At 36.0% G+C, this 14710-nt stretch overlaps 1 long non-coding RNA gene across 1 annotated transcript; it reads left to right on the top strand.

Moving 5' to 3' along the window:
- Positions 1-5933: 5933 nt before the first annotated feature.
- LOC123603280 lies at positions 5934-14492 on the top strand. Its single transcript, XR_006714818.1, has 3 exons — positions 5934-5997; positions 6106-6295; positions 14389-14492. It is a non-coding gene; the product is annotated as an uncharacterized LOC123603280 (long non-coding RNA).
- Positions 14493-14710: the final 218 nt, after the last annotated feature.

The raw sequence follows: 14710 nt of genomic DNA, 5'->3' as shown, positions 1-14710 counted from the left end.
TTCCTTTGTGTATATAGTTTTCACTTTTTCAACCTTCAAAAAGAACTGTTTCAGCATATTTTCCCATGGACATGGTGCTCATAAATTAAAGTTGAAACAGTATTTTGCTGTTTAGTATAACCCTAGACCTCAGCAAGTGAGGCCCTGGCCCTATGTTTTAGAATGCCCCACTGATTGTAAACCCTCTCTCTCTCTCTCTCTCTCTCTCTCTCTCTCTCTCTCTCACACACACACACACACACACAATTTATTAAGGAACGTGGGCCCTGGGATTGGGCATTTAGGGTGGTACCGATGTTTAGATATCCCTAAACATTTATTCATGACGAGCATAGTTTAGGGCCTGAGGAAATGCTTTTCCACATTTTTTGCCCCCCTCCCCCCTTTTAAATAAAAGGTAACTGTGTCCAAATGATACAAAGGGTTGTTCTGGTATCACTGCCCAAGAGTTAGAATGTGAAAGGGTTTGACTGGGTGTTACCTAAGGTAAGAAAAGATTCTTACATAATAATGTATTGTTTCTCAGTTGCTTCAAGCATCCATTTTCTTGCTTCTCTTTGTATTTCAATTTGTAATTCTAAACTAGCAAATGTAGACAACTTTACAATATTAAACAACCATTGAAAAGACAGGAGAGTAGATATTCCATATTTAAGAGATTTTAGGTTAATTTATGGTATGTGGGCCTTATTAATCCTCTTGTCTCCCCCCTACCCCCAACTTCCCCATGGTAGAGGCAGCCTGTTTCTATTTAGGATTAACCTGCCAAAAAAAGGACAATGCCTAAACTATGCCAAATACCTGGAAGATAACCAATTTCAGTTAACCTTAGGCTGGCATTCAAGGTACTCATGGTATGATTCTGGATCTTTTCAGCCTTATTCCCAGAACTTATCCTCAGACAAGGATTTGTGTGCCATAATGGGATGTATTAAGGCAGAGTTCCCAGGGAAATCCAGTAAGGGAGAGAGGGGAGCAAGACAGAGAAGAGTAAGAATCGAAGTGAGAATTTATAAGTAATGTCCAGCAGGCAGAGCTCAGCCTGATTCTCCCAGGGGAGCTCTAGAGTCTAAACTGCACAGAACCATCGGTATACTAACAGCAAAGGAGCTGGGTTCTCATACTCTGGCACCAATCAGTCATGGGGGCGGGGGTGCGGTAGGGAAGAAATGGCGATATAAATTCCCAGAAACTTCTTTATCTTTGCTGGCAAAGCAGCTCCAATAACTGTGGAATCTGAGTAGATTACCAACAGTGCCTACTATCCCTAGTACTTTCCCTTATGCCAGTGTGAGAAGGGCTGAGTCCCTTCTCTGTCTCAGAGATTTGGCTACACAGTAGCACACTAAATGCTCTAAAAAGGCCCCTCTAGGATTTTTAGTATTTATTCTCTGTTTCCACAACAAACTATCTTACCTTTCTTACAATTTATGCTTGCCCCTTTGGAATATAATTTTTTCATTAGAAGAAATATCGTAGGAAGCTTTTTTAAAATCTCTCTTACAACACATATCACAAACCACAGAGGTTTCTGTGTTTGTTTTTTTTAAGTTATCTATTCACGCATCGCTCCTTGCTTTCCTACTCGCCATATCACCCACAAAAGTAAGAAAGTAAGATAGTATTTAGCATTCTAAAAAAAAATTTTAATGTTTTTATTTATTTTTGAGACAGAGAGAGACAGAGCATGACTGGGTTAGAGGCAGAGAGACAGACACACACAGAATCCGAAGCAGGCTCCAGGCTCTGAGCTGTCAGCACAGAGCCTGACGTGGGGCTCAAACTCACGGACTCTGAGATCATGACCTGAGCTGAAGTCGGACGCTCAACTGACTGAGCCACCCAGGCTCTCCTGATAGTATTTAGCATTCTAAATATAATGTTTAGAATTACTGCAAGGAACAGCTAGACATGGTATTATATATTAATGATTGTATATTAAATTATATTAAATTGACTTAGTTAAACATTGCTTAAAATTTTATACTGATTTTTTTCCCCCATTTTTTCATCTGGATGTCTGGGAAAGAAAATCTTGAATTTAATGTCTATACTGAATATTCCCCAAGCCAAGAAGAAATATAGTGAAACACAGTTGAGCTTCTTAAGTAGGTAATGTGCTAAACCAAAGTGGTAATCTAATTCTGAAGAAGTTATCAACAGCGAACACTGGAAAATGGTGCCAAAGAGTAAAGCATATAGACAGATTTCTCACCAGCTTTTAGAGCTATCTATAGTGTATGTGGAAGTAAGAATGACTTAAGTAAATATTAGTCTTAAGGTATCATTATTTGTTAAAAAATATGAAATGCTTTTATTTATTTTCAATAGAAACAATACCATATATAATTTGATGAACAAAGTACGTAAAATGCAAAGATTTTACATGCTAAATTCAATGATAAAACTCAGAGCATATATAAATATAATTTTCAGGGATAAAATTGAACCCAATTGCTAAGGGGGAATGATCTACCTTCTATTTATAGTCTCAGTTTATTGATATAAACTTCATTTGGACCTGAGGTTTTTACCAAAGACTGCATGCCATATAATCTGCAGGGATTTGCCTGCGAAATGGACTGAGAAGCCAGCAATGGCCTGAGGACACAGGGTATGCCCTGGTAGGTAGGCCTGTGGGGAGTAATGACCCTATGCACTGGTGAGGAGCCAGCCACTCCTCAGCCCAGCCCAGCTCCTGCAAGTGTTGACTTATTTCATCTCCTTTCTAAGGACCTCATCTGCCCCCATGCCTTCACTGTCAGTTAGGTTCACAACCCTCAACTCTAAATCCCCAACTCACTCATAGAGACAAAAGCAGTATGTAGTTTTAACATTGTCAACATCTTCTGCCTTGGGTCTCTCAACTCTAAAATATCCCCAAACACATTCACTGCTCTGAATACTGCTTGTACATTAGTGCTTTTTGTTATATTTCTTGCTACCTATAAACCTTTTTAAAAAAAAATTCCGATTCATTCTTTCTCAAATGTCATATCCAATTAGTTTTATATTCTCTTTTTTACCTCTAATCTTGTCTTTCTATTTACATAATAATTCCTCTAATCCAGGCCCTTATCTGTTATAGAAACTGATAAAAATCCCTTTAACTGGCCATTCAACCCAGTGTCTCTCCCCTCAAATTGATATTTTCTTTTGGTTATTTCCCCCAATACCAAGATGATTTTGCTTAAAACAAACAAACAAACAAACAAACCCGTGAGTACCCAACAAACACCTTTGATAGATTTTCCTTGCGTATAAAATGAAATCAGATCTCTTCACAATTGTTGAGTCAATTTTTCTGGCTTCTCATCCACATCATATCTCTTATGTCATATTAGAAATCACTTACATTTTCCAAATATTTCCAAATATTCCATACACTTTGACACCTTCACACTCTTACCACTACTTAAAACGATCTTCCATATCTACTAACTCCATCTGGTGAAACCACACTTATATTTTAAGATTCAGGTAAAAATCTCATTTTTATATGAAAGCTTTCCCAATCATCCTGTCACCTCTGATCCTAAAACATTTTGCTTATACCTTTAAATAGTAACTGATTTATATTAAAGTGACTTGCATACCTATCTTTATCTTATTCTTTTTTGTATCATTGGAGCTCAATATATGCTCAAGCAATTTTTATTGAACTAAATTATTCAACTTAAATCAGGAAGAATGTGATTAAATGGAATATTCTTTCAGAATTATCTGAGTTTTAAAATAGGTGAGTGAATGGTGAAATCAGTTATCTCTTTAGACTAAGGGCTAGCTCAGGTGATATATTTACCCAAAGCCATAGGGTTTATTTCTATGTTCCTATTGATGTCAAGTGAATCTCACACTTTAGATTTGTCTCAGTTAATTTCTACAAGCATTCATTTAGTCGTTAAGATGTATTGTGATTCTACTATCCACTAAATAAAAGTGACAAGTCTATAGAGGTACACTCCCAAAGACATTTGCTAGGGTCCTTGTTAGAGATTTGTTATTTGCAGGAAAAAAAAAGTTTCTGTGTGTGCTTTGTTAGAATAACCCTCATCTAAAATACCTCCCGTTTATAGGCATAATTTTGCACACAATTCAGGAAAATAAAAACCCAAGCAACTACCGAATCAAACATATAAAAACAATAACAACAGCTACAAAATAAGGCCTCCCCCATACACACTGCTCTTTTATGAATCACACAAATATCAGAAGAAAAATAACGTATTTTCCCTAATATCTCAGATACAGTCCCATCCCTTCTACATCACTTTCAGTTGTGAGTATTGTATCTTTAGATGAAATAGTAGGGTCAAGCCTTTTGCCATATTTGAAAGACTGACACCATTCTCTTCAGCAGATTTTGAACACAATGTAAAATCTCTCTACAGTGTGACAATTGACATTTTTCAGCACAGAAGAAGCCATTACCATCTGTCATGTGACTGCTCTGAGGATAATGAGAAACCTCGGACATGTGGGTTGGAAAGAAATGACTTTATTCCAAGTAAAATAAATCTAAATAATACAAATGCAGTGGGAGTGTTGCTAAATATTTCTGGAGACTCTTGAGGCGCTTTGGGAGAAAATGAATCATGTTGGTAATAAATTTTGCTTCTCTTTCTCTTAACTCTGCCAATTTAAAAATATCGTACAGGCAGGACCTGTGTTTTAAACTCTACCTGTACTTCCAGAAGGGTGTCCTCAGGGCTTTGCCTGCAGGGAGGTCACCTGGAGTCAATGCAAATCAAGCCTGTTGCCTCTTCGGCAGCAGGTTACCTCCAGGACCCTTGCGGCACAGGCAGATTTTAGAACAGCAGAAGCACGACCAATGTGTTGAAACAGAACAAAATAAGGTTGTTTATTACCCTGTTTAAAAGGAGGGCAATATTTTTCTCTCAGTCTTTAACCCTCTGCTCCTGCCCAACCAGTGTGATCTCTGAACTAGCAGGCTGTGTTCGCAAGGAGTTGCACTGGGTTGAGTTAAAGGAGGACAGAGTCTTCGCTCTGAAGTTCTGCCTTCTGTCAGACCTTTTAATGTAATCTTAACATCCATTCTGTTTAATAATCTTTTGTCCAATAGACATAAATAAAGCATAAATATGTGTCTCACTGCAATGAATTAGTTTTCTAACAGAAGGAATCCTTGCCAAGATTCTGCAGCGATCTGGTCAATGTAGATAATGTGGTACATTAGAGCAGAAGCTGGCAGTTCATTGTTCTATGAATAGATATAGATTTAGTATTTATGGGAGCCTTTGAATAGGATGAAACAAAGCAAGTAGTAGCCAACGGTTCTATGTGGGTTTGATTTTAGCTAGTAATTTCCTATCAGGTCAGTAAATCTTTTGTTAGCACTAAGAACAATTTGTGCTCAAATATCAAAAAGTAATACACTTTTCTTTTCACGTGTACTTTTGCTTAAAACACTATTAGTTATATATAAATGTATATTATATATAAATGTAAATGAATAAATATGTATATATATAAATATATAATTGAAAGCCCTATTTTCACTCTGTTCATTAATTTAATTTAATTTTTTCTTGAGTAGGGGGGAAATGTTTGCTTTGTGTTTTCTCTGGGAAAGTTAAATCACCTGAAGTTATCGAAAGGCATTGACAATAAGAAAGGGAGCCTTGTGTTCTGGTCTTGTTGTGGCCCTTAGCTTACTATTTGACTTTGGACAAGTCACTTTCTCAAGTTTATAGTTCCTTGTCTGTATTTGAAGATTTGGGATCCCATGATCACCAAAGTTCCTTTCGGCTCTATAATTCAGTGTAAAAAACATTAAGATAATGATCCTGTCTTTCATCATCCTGAGTTGGTTATACAAGGCATAAGGTTTCCGTGTTTTCTTGCCAGAATTCAGTAGCTGATTTGAATTGTCCCTGTCTTCTAAATGATTGTTCACTTTCCTCTTTTGTCTTGATGTTCTTTCAGGGTCAGAGCTTGAACATCAGCAGCACAAAATGTCTCTCAATAGCTCCTAAGGTAATTGGGGACAGTCTCTACAACTACTTGAACTACTTATTTCTTTCTCCTGCTCACTCCTCTTTCTGCTTTACTGTTTCCTCATTTTTCCCCTGTTTTCCTCTGCAGCCCGAAGTCCAAAGCTTTTCTGATTCCTGGAAGTTTTGAGAGAACTGCTCAACAACAAAACCAGTACTCTGGAGCAGAGCTGTGCTATTACCTGCCATAAAATGAACATATGGAAAGTGCTTAAGTGAATGCTTAGCCCTTTACTGGATCACAAAACTGGCCAATCAATGGAGATTCTTTTCCCCTAAAGGTAGATGTTTCTTATGCTGTTGTTTTCAGTTTCAATTTCAACAATTAGGGCTTTTTCCTAGATTTACAATAAAATGATTTAGTTAGGACTGAAAACTGGAGTGGGTAGTTGTACCAGGCACACTTGAGATCTGTAGTACTGATCTGTCTCCGTTGTTTTGGTGACTGTCTCGTCTCAGGCACTGCTGAGGAGACCAGTGCTGCTTGGGCTCCGACTACGTGCAGGCATCATTTGACCATACATCCTCTTACAATCACGTTGAGAAATTGTCCTCTTGCCTTCTGGCTTCCTTGTTGATACTGAGGCATAAAATCCCAATAAGAGGACACCTGGGTGGCTCAGTCAGTTTAGCATCTGACTTCTGTTCAGGTCATGATCTCACAGTTTGTGAGTTTGAGCCCCACATTAGGCTCTGCGCTGAGGGCTTGGAGTCTGGAGCCTGCTTCAGATTCTGTGTCTCCCTCTCTCTCTGCCCCACCCCCGCTTGCTCTCTCTCTCTCTGTCTCTCAAAAGTGAATAAACATTAAAAAAATAAGACCCCAATATGGAGGTTTGGCATTTATACAAATACAGTCTGGAAGTGCAGATGAGAGGAGGGAAGAATCAGAGGAATAGAGAGGCCAGAACTCTTTACTCTGCAGGACAAACCTTTGACCAATGGACAGTGGGTCTAGTAGATAAAAATCTCCCCCTTTCCTTGACCAAGAGGCACTTTCCATGTTGATAGTGAACATGTAGGGTCTTCTAAGATTCAACAACCCATTGTACTTGATACTGTAAAATACTCAATTCTTAGTTTGTCTATTCTTCCTAGCCTCATCTTCCTCCCTCTCACTTATGCTTTCCTGAGTTTGCATCTTTAATAAAATAGTACTACATGAATATTTGTTTCATCCTATGCTTTCTGGGGGACTAAGACTGGTCAATTTAGACAAAATTTGTGAATGAATAGAATCATTCATGGTCTGATGAATTGCGATAAAGTGGAATACAGGATAGTGGGAGATTATGGAGGTAATGCGCATTAACTAGTTACCTATACATCCTGTGGGTCCTCCATGACTGTCTTGCATTTAATGCTCCATGGTTTGGTAGAAGTGCAGTGGAATGGAAAAGGCAGCACATGTAAGTTCACAAGGATTTTCTGTATTCTATTTTGTAGATGAGAATCTTTTCCCCAAATGACAAGGGCAAAAATGCTATTGAAACCAAAGCTGTTTTCCTGACTTATTTTAAAATACATGCTCACTTGAAAATGCTGCTTGTTATTTTGACAGAGATGGGTAGTAGGGAAAGATTTTGGAAATACAGTGTTGATTATGAAAAGTGTTATAAAATTAATGTTAGAAGAAATTTCATATCTTTGTCTCCACACCACAGTTTCTGCTTCACATTTGCCATCCTCATCTAAACATATTCTTAGAGAAAACAGGAATGTTGATATTCATATATTCAACAAATACTTGTTGAGTGTCTAGTTTGTGCTAGGTGCTGCTTTAGGTGCTGGAAATTCGGCAGTAAATAAGCCAGATCCTTGCTTTCGTAAAGCTTGTCCTAGAGAGGAATGACATTGACAAAGATAAAAGAGTGCATAGAAAAAATAACAAGATAAATTTTGAAGTTGGTAGCGTGGTGAAGATAATAGACAGAATGATATGGTATATAAAGATTGAGGGACTCTGCTTTAGATTAGGTAGTCGGGAGAGACCTCTCTGTGGAAACGATGTGAACACAAATTTTCCTAGAAGCTGGGTATGCAAAATAGGCTTCAGACTTCCAAAGCAAAAGAGAATCAACTGCAAAGACTCACTATGGAGTGTGAGTTAGTATGGATCGAGAAAAGAAAGTGGCTAGTGTGGCTTGAGGGCAGAGCCAAGAGCTATAGTGGTATGAAACAAGATAGGAGACGTTAGAAATGACCAGCATTTCATTATAGGCTGCATTAATGAGTTTGAGTATATTCTAAATGTAGTGGAAATTCATTGAAGAGTTTTAAGAACGTTAAAATATATAATCCATTTCATAGAACTCTTGCAAAATTCGAATTCCTAACTTAAAAAAATTTGTGAATGCCTTTTTAAAATGACTTTATTTTTTTAGAGCAGTTCTGGGTTCACAATTGAGGGGAAGGTACAGAGATTTCCTATACAGCTGTCGGCGCACATGAACATAGCCTCTTCCATTGTCAACAACTCCCTACCAAGGTGGTTCATTTGTCACAATTGATGAATGTACGTTGGTACTTCATAATAATCCTAAAGCCACAGTTTACATTGAGCTTCATCTTGGTGTGTTACATTCTATGTGTTGTAATGTAGAACAGAAATGTATAATAATGTGTATTTATTATTGTAGAAATGTATAATAATGTGTATTTATTATTGTAGTATCATAGAGAATATTTTCACTCTCCTAAGAATACTTTGTGCCCTATTTATCCTTTCCTGGCCCTTACCCTCTAACAACCACTGAGCTTTTTATTGTCTCCATAGTTTTGCCTTTTCTAGGTCATATGGTTGAAATCAAGCAGATAAAAATTCTTTAGGATGGCTTCTTTCACTTAGTAGTATTCATGGAAGGTTCCCCCATATCTATTCCTGGCTTGATCATTTCTTTTTAGCGCTGAATAATATTCAATTATCTAAAGGTATAATAGTTTATTTATCCATTCGTCTAATTTAGGACATCTTGGTTGCTTCCAAGTTTTGGCAATTATGAATAAAGTAGCTGTAAATATCCTTGTACACATTTTTGTGCAAACATGTTTCAGCCTCTTTGGGTAAATACTAAGGAGCATGACTGGTGGATCCTACGTTAAGGTTAGATTTAGTTTTTTTTTTTTTTTAAGAAACAACCAAGCTGTCTTCCAAAGTGGCTGTACTAAGTTGCATCCCTCCCCTGCTCCCCAGCAACGAATGAGAGTTCCTAATGCTCACAACCTCACCAGCTTTCGGTGTTGTCAGTGCTTTGGATTTTGGACATTCAAGTAGGTGTGTAGTGGTATTTTGTATTTTTTTAACTTGCTTTTCCCTGATGACATATGATGTAGAGCATCTTTTCATATTCATAGCTGTAATTCATATATCTTTTTTTTATTGAAGTACAGTTGACACACAATATTACATTAGTTTCAGGCATATAACATAGTGGATTCAACAACTCTATATATTATGCTATGTTCACCACAAGTATAGTTACCATCTGTCACCATACTTTGCTATTACAATATCATTGACTATATTCCCTATGCTGTATCTTTCATCCCTATGACTTATTCATTCCATAATTGGCAACCTATACCTCTTGCTCCCTTTCACCCATTTTTCCATCACTTCACCCCTCCTTCTGTCTGGCAACCATCAGTTTGCTCTCTGTATTTATGGGTCTGTTTGTGCTTTTTGTTTGTTTGTTCTTTGTTTTATTTTTCAGATACCACATATGAGTGAAATCCTATTGTATTTGTCTTTTTGTATCTTGACTTATTCCACTTAGCTTAATGCCCACAAGGTCCATCTTTCTCTCTCTATCTCTGTCTCTCTGTCTCTGTCTCTTTCTCTCTCTCTCATTGTGTGTGTGTGTGTGTGTGTGTGTAATATATATATATATATATATTCTTTATCTGTTCATCCATTGATGGACACTTAAGGTTTTTCCATAGCTTGGCTACTGTAAATAATGCTGCAATGAATATGGGGGTGCATATATCTTTTCAAATTAGTGTTTTTATTTTCTTTGGATAAATACTGAAGTGAAATTGCTGGATTGTATGATAGTTTTATTTTTAATTTTTGAAGGAAACTCCATACTGTTTTGCATAATAGCTGTTCCAATTTACATTCCCATCCACAGTGCACAAGGGTTCCCCTTTTCTCTACAACCTCACCAACATTTGTTTTTTCTTGTCTTTTTAACACTAGCCATTCTAACAGCTGTGAGGTGACATTGCATTGTAGTTTTAATTTGCATTTCTGTGATGATTAGTGATGTTGAGAATCTTTTTATGTATCTGTTGGCTGTTTGTATGTGTTCTCTGGTTACTTTTATTCTTTGGTGAGGTGACTTCTAAGGTCTTTGTGCAGTTTTTTAAATCACGTTGTTAGTTTTCTTATTGTTGAGTTTTAGGAGTTCTTTGCATATTTTGGATAATAGTCTTTTATGAGATGTATCTTTTTCTAATATTTTATCATAGTCTATGGGTCCTCTTCTTATTCTCTTGACGCTATCTTCCTCAGAGCAGAAGTTTTAAATTTTAATATGGTCCACATTATCAATTCTTTCTTTCATGCGTTGTGCCTTTGATGTTTATTCTAAAAAAGTCATCATCAAACCCAAGATCATCTGAATTTTCCATGTTATTTTCTAGGAGTTTGATAGTTTTGTATTGATAGATTTAGGTTTGTGATCCATTTTGAGTTAATTTTGTGAAAGGTATAAGGTCTGTGTCCAGATTCATTTTTTTTTTTTTTTATTTACAAGAGGATGTCTACTTAGCATTATATGTTGAAAGCATTATCTGTTTTTTTCTATTGTATTGCCTTTTACTCCTTTGTTAAAGGTCAGTTGACTATATTTATGTAGGTCTGTTTTTGGTATATTGATCTATTTGTCTGTTCTCTCACTGATACCACACTGTCTTGATTACTGTAGTTTTATAGTAAGTCCTGAAGTCAGACAGTGTCTGGTCTCCCAATTTTTTTCTTCTCCTTCAAGAATGTATTGGCTATTCTGGGTCTTTTGCCTCTCCTTATAAACTTTAGAATTAGTTTCTTGATACCTACAAAATAACTTGTTGGTATTTTGATTGGGAATGCATTGAATCTATAGATCTAATTGGCAAGGACTAGCATTTTGACAATGTTTAGTCCTCCCATCCATGAACATGGAGTATCTCTCCATTTATTTAGTTTTTCTTTGATTGCCTTCATCACAGTTTTGTAGTTTTCCTTCTATAGATCTTGTGCATGTTCTGTAAGATTTATAACCAAGTGTTTCATTGTTTGGGTGCTAATGCAAATGATACTGTTTTTTTTTTTCTTTTTGCCTTCAATTTTCACTTGTTCATTGCTAGTTTATAGACAAATGATTGACTTTTTCATATTAACCTTTTTTCCTGCAATTTTGTCATAATCTCTTATTACTTCAGGAGTTTTCTTATTGATTCTCTTAGACTTTCTACATAGATGATCATTTCTCCTACAAACAAAGAGTTCTATGTCTTCCGTCTCAATCCTTTCATTTCCTTTTTTGTGTTATTGCCTTAGCTAGAACTCCCAGTAGAATGTTGAAAAGGAATAGTGAGAAAGGATATTATTGCCTTGTACCTGATCTTAATGATCTCTTAACTAATGCTGAAAAGATGCTATATCTGGGTTTCCTAAAGTATTAAATAAACTTTTTATTGTTCAAGCTGATTGAATAAGGATTTCTTATTACTTATAGCCAGAAGTAAACTAACTGAAAAAGTCTCCATATCTGAAAATAACTTATAAACCAGAGATGGAGTGCAAGCAAGGTGAAAATACAATTCCATAGTGTGCTACATTAAAAGTACATCAAGGAACAATGAACTCAGGAAATACTTTAAGTATGTCTGCTAAAATTATATTTATGGCCTCCATCTAAATGTAGTTTTCCTTCTCTGACATTCCATAGCACCCTGTATACACTTTACCTATGCCATTTATGTTCTGAATTATAGTTGTGTATGACTTTGTCTTATGCTTCTAGCTTATAATCTTGGAGGTCTATACCTTTGCCTTTTGTACAGGTTTGTACCTTTTTATCAGTAGGAACTGAATAAGCATCTATTGAATGAATAAATAAGTAGTATAAAGAAGAAGTATAATGTCAGAAGAAGGTGAGGTCACTGAAAAAGTTCATAAATACAGTTGAGGAAGTCAGAAAAGCATCAAAGAAGAAATTTAACTATATCTTAAAATATTAGTGGGGTTTGATTAAGGAAGCCAGGGAAGGATTTTTAGAGGGAGGATGAAGAGACAAGAGATATTAAAACAAAGTTGTAGAATTGTCTAGCTGTCATGACAGGTAGAGTTAACTGGAAAGGTAGTTTAGAGTCAAACTAGGAAAGATTTCACATGTTAAAGTTAAGAATTTATCATCACTCCCTAAGAATTAAAGAGGAACTAAAGTTTGAAACAAAGGCACTAAGTTATATGCAAGTATTGTTTGATAGGAATATTAATCTAAAATTTCTCCTTCCTTGATCCTTGCCATAGAAAGGCCTCTTTACAATTTTCCTTTAGGACTAGTTGCATGCTCCAGACCAAGAAAAAGTACTTTGACATAGATATTTTTTTGAATATATATTACTGATGAATATACATAGTCATAAGACTCAATATAGTGTAATTCAAATAACTATATTCTATATAACCCTGCTCCTTCCTCCCTTTGCCTGCATCTTTCCTTCAGCAGCCTCCCTTTCATCCCAGGCCACTCCTTTACTGTCCTTACCGGATGAGATGCAGGGTGTTTCCTTTTGCAGTGTGAATAAAGCTAGCGTTGCCATCAGATAACCATAGGTACAGAGCAAGAAGAGATTGAATATTAATGGAGTACCAATGGAAAAAGAAGTTTGGTTTCAGAAATCTAAAAAGAACAGCAATGTTACAGAAGATATGGGTGGTGAGCATTTTACCATTGCTACTAAGTTTAATATGAAATTTTGGGGGAAAAATCAGGGCTGTGTAGACAGTGTGTCAAATGTGGACTTTTCCACAGTGTAGGTCTTGTGGAGTTAAGTGATATTAAAGTATGTTCAGTGATGGTTGGTAGGCTAAGCAATGTAGTCTGGTCACAAGCCCAAGAATACCTAGGCATAGTCCCAAGAGAAGTTTGTAATCAAATGCAGCTTGCAGAGAGAGTTTCAAATCTTACATGATTTTCATAATGAATGTTTTGGATTATCACAGTATGTTTTCCTATGCTCATTTTCATCTAGATGGAGGGGGGATTTCAAGAATCTATGTCTTATATTTTTTATTTCAGTTCCTTAAGGTACCCAGAATTTCCTTGCCAGAAGGATCCATGTAAAAATTAGAATCCATTTTGAAATTCAACTAAAGATTGCATCCCGAAGTTGTTTCAAAAAAATGAGAGCTGAGCATATTGTAATCCTCAGAGCTGTCCCTAGACAGACAATATTGCAGAAGTTTTTGCCCATGTGTCTTTGTTTTGCAAATGAATATGCAACATTACATTAGAGCAACAAAAAAATTAATCTTGGAATTGAAGAACCTAACAAATGCTGAATTCAAAAACAAGTTAGTTAACCTTAGAGAAAGAGAAAAGAAGCATCTAGTAAATTTATTAATGCCTCAAATTTTACAGTGATTTTTTTTTCCATTGACCGTTAAAGGAAAGGGGAAGGAACTAGAGACTGCATACGGCATTAAATGGTGTTTTAAATGAATATCTGTTATTGTTCCTGTAAATACCATATAATAAAGCTAAATTATTTAAATATTACTTCGAAATGTATTCTTATAAAAGGCACCAGGCACATAGCCAATTCCATTGCAAAACAAAGAGGCAACAAAAAATAAAATTGTATCATGTACAGAAACCATGACTTACAATACCTCTCATGACTAGAATTGTTAGAATTCTGGTGTAAAATCTGGTGGAATTATTCCACGCATTCTCATGCAGATATTGCAATGACAATACCTTCTTGTTTAGTGTGGTATTGTGAACAATCTGTGAAAGAGCTTATTGAATATCCTTTGGTAAAGCTATTTATGTCTCTTTCAAAGGTTCATTTTTAACAGCTTCTAGTCTTCTTCCTGATCAATTAAAATACAGTGGGCACCCTTGATTTAAATGATAAAAAGTCATGACTTTGAATTTTGTGTAAAGTTGAAGATTAACAGTGTCTGCAAAGAGACTTGAAAAATCAAAGTAAAAACATTTCTTTCCTCCATGATTTATCTTGAAATGTTTCAACTAAATGTTTCTCCTTGAGGAACATTATTCCAAACAGCTTGAGAAAGAGATCTTTTAATAAATAAATTATGTCTAAGTAGATATCTAAATTGAAGATGGTTGATTAAGTGATAGTTTCACCTTTATAGTCTTGGAGAAGAAAACCATTACATTGTGCCTACTAGTGTCAGATGACTGATGGTACAGTCGGTTGGACTGAGAAATGGTCTCCATCCTTTCCGCACTCCATGAGGTCAGTTGACTGTCAGGTGGGTCTCCTGTACCTCCTCTTTATTCCTCTCCCTTTATCTAGTTTTTCTCATTGCCATGTCTCTTATTATGACTACCTCTGGTAATGATACTTTGGACCATGAAGTATGCTATTGAAATTTATTCTTGTTTGATAGGAGTTTCTTCTATCATTCGATTATATGTTTTCACTATATACCATAATTCATTACAATTAGAAAA

Source organism: Leopardus geoffroyi, chromosome A1 (genome assembly GCF_018350155.1).
Source record: "Leopardus geoffroyi isolate Oge1 chromosome A1, O.geoffroyi_Oge1_pat1.0, whole genome shotgun sequence".
NCBI lineage: Eukaryota > Metazoa > Chordata > Mammalia > Carnivora > Felidae > Leopardus > Leopardus geoffroyi.
The sequence above is the reverse complement of the archived record's forward strand: the minus strand, read 5'-3'. Positions and strand labels throughout refer to the sequence as shown.